The sequence below is a fragment of the Sinohyriopsis cumingii genome, unplaced genomic scaffold (assembly GCF_028554795.1).
Source record: "Sinohyriopsis cumingii isolate HCF-2022 unplaced genomic scaffold, ASM2855479v2 utg001656l, whole genome shotgun sequence".
NCBI classification, from domain to species: Eukaryota; Metazoa; Mollusca; class Bivalvia; order Unionida; family Unionidae; genus Sinohyriopsis; species Sinohyriopsis cumingii.
This window is the reverse complement of record NW_028316032.1, coordinates 341,918-344,538: the sequence shown is the minus strand read 5'-3', so window position 1 is coordinate 344,538 and position 2,621 is coordinate 341,918. Positions and strand designations below refer to the sequence as shown.

General features: G+C 33.8%; 1 non-coding gene across 1 annotated transcript; it reads left to right on the top strand.

The window, feature by feature from the left end:
* The first annotated feature begins 632 nt into the window (after positions 1–632).
* Positions 633–705, top strand: Trnak-uuu (transfer RNA lysine (anticodon UUU)). The gene has a single exon. It is a non-coding gene; the product is annotated as a tRNA-Lys (tRNA).
* Positions 706–2,621: the final 1,916 nt, after the last annotated feature.

Below are 2,621 nucleotides of genomic sequence, written 5' to 3'. Positions count from 1 at the left end.
CCTTAAAAATACAAATCACATGCACACACAAACACACACACACACACAAATCTCCCATGTCGTAGAAATAAAACCACCACATCTAACACACACCTTCCGTATTTATGTATTTTCTCCTGTACCGATCCATAGAAGAAAATCACAAATATGTATAGGGAACAATTAATTGGAAGCAAGTTTATCAACTTACAGGTACTATTTAATTGATTATGTAGTGTGTAAGCATTGCTTTCTCTGGAAACAAAAAATTTCAAGATAGGTGATTTTCACATGTGTAATTAACTGAGAGAAATTAAGGAAAGAATGCGAAGATTTAAGAGAAGAGCAGAAGGATAGTGTTTGTGTTGTCCGGACTGTAAAATCATAACTGTTAACACAAAGAAACAATGATTAGTCTTAACTTTAGCAACTTGCTCGGCTAATGACACATTTGTGCATTTCCTTATGCAGCAAAATTTAAATTCCTCCGTGAATGGTTGATTGCCATATAAACTGGATTATTGTTTCCATAAGGGGCTAACATCTAAGATCCAATCAATCCTAGACGCTAGCTATGTGAAGTTGATGAGATAACGATTAACCATGTTGCGCATAACTACCCGAGCCAACATTCGACCATGCATTAACAAGTAGCCCGCCTAGCTCAGTCGGTAGAGCATCAGACTTTTAATCTGAGGGTCGTGAGTTCGAGTCCCACGGTGGGCGTACAATTTTTAATACCATTACAAATTTATACTACACTTTGTACACGCGTCTATTTAGCTACAAATAGGTGTGATGGTAAATGTCCCACAGAAACGTTTTTATTTTCTCATATAATCATTTTTATGTTGAATTTTGATATCCTCTTTTTCAAATTCATTAGCTTGTCAATGTCTTTCTGGTTTCCACACAGCCCTCAGAAAGGTACTGATTATGGTAGTGACCCTGTATGTACCCATCCAGATAAAAAGTGAATGAAATATGTAAGTTCATTTCCATATTCTATATACTTCTATTGAAGCGTTTTGTTTTGTAATTCAATAGTGTTGGGATTTTTCTATCCTATCCTTGTACTGGTGTATATTTTTGTTTGTTATCTAATATTTTCGAGCTCTTAGCGCTTTAACGTCTTAGGCGCTGTACTAAGTCCATATAATTAGTATTATTATTATTATTATTATTATTATTATTATTATTATTATTATTATTATTAATATTATTGTTATTATTTTTATTATTATTATTATTATTATTATTATTATTATTATTATTATTATTATTATTATCAATTGTGGGAATTTCCAAAATACTGATAAACAATTCTTCCGAATTATTTCTTCATTTTGATTTAGCAACTAAAATTGTAAGTCAGCAAAAATTCATTTTTACGACTAACATCTTTCTTTCTTTCCTTTTTTTTTTTTTTGGTCATTTATTTTTATTCTTCATTTTTGTGTTTTAACCATTAATATCACCGCACCGGATTGCGCGATCCTTGTGGCCACTGCTTTCGAGTGTCCGATAGCCCGTAATCATACTTCCCACAAAACTGTGAACTCATTATTGTAACCTTCATGACTTGATCTAAGATAGGTTTCTTTCACATATGTACGGTGCAGTCTTTATTTTCTCCACGTTGCAAAGTTTCATCTAACTCATCAGAACAGGAAAGAACTGACAGTACCCTGCAGGGCTAGTCTCTTTTCTTCTCTTCTTTTTAAGACATATTAACTTTTAGTCGCAGATTTTAAAATTCCTTTGAGATTTGTGTTACATTGCGAATTACATATTATGTTATTGTTTGAATCGTAAAATTAATGCATTTAATTCTCAAACGATGCATTGCATTCTTTAGCTTACTTAAATCGAGAACTATTATCAAAACTCGCAATTGATAAATCATTTTTAAAAAATCCATATTTTCATTCATTTAGATTGAGCATCCGAAACTGGACGGCAACAATTTAATTTTAAGACTTAGTATTTTCACCAATACAATCATCGCATTCTATACCGCGATGTTGTGACCACCGAATTCAGGTGTCCGAGAGGCGGTGATCGTACCTCCATTAAAACCGTGAACACATCCTGCATGCATATCTCATGCAGTTATTGTTGATTGAAACGAGAAGTGTTTATACGTCTTCACGGTGCATTCTTCGTTTTGTCTCCATTACAACGTTTGAATAAACAATTTAGAACACGAAACAACTGATAGTAGCGTGCAGTGGTAGTGTCTCATTACTTTAAACATATTGTCTGTTAGGTGGAGCTTTTAGACTGGCGTTGACTTTTGTGCTTCTGTCCGTATATTTTAATAATATTCGTATCATAATATGAATGCATTCAATTTGCATATGATATAGTGGATGCGTTAGATTTACTGGAATCAAGAAGAAATGCTGACAGAATGATCAACATCTCTTAGAGTTGATTAAACTGGGCACTCTATCCCCTTCGCATGGACATGTGGATACGCTCTCATTTAGGGACATTTTAGGAAAGGAGAGAAATACTTGCAGGTATATCTATATTCATTTTGACAACAATTGAAAATCAGTGGAAGCTAAATCATAACCACCTACCCTCGGACTTTCACCCATGACCCTTAGATTAAATGTCGGATGCTCTAGCGACTG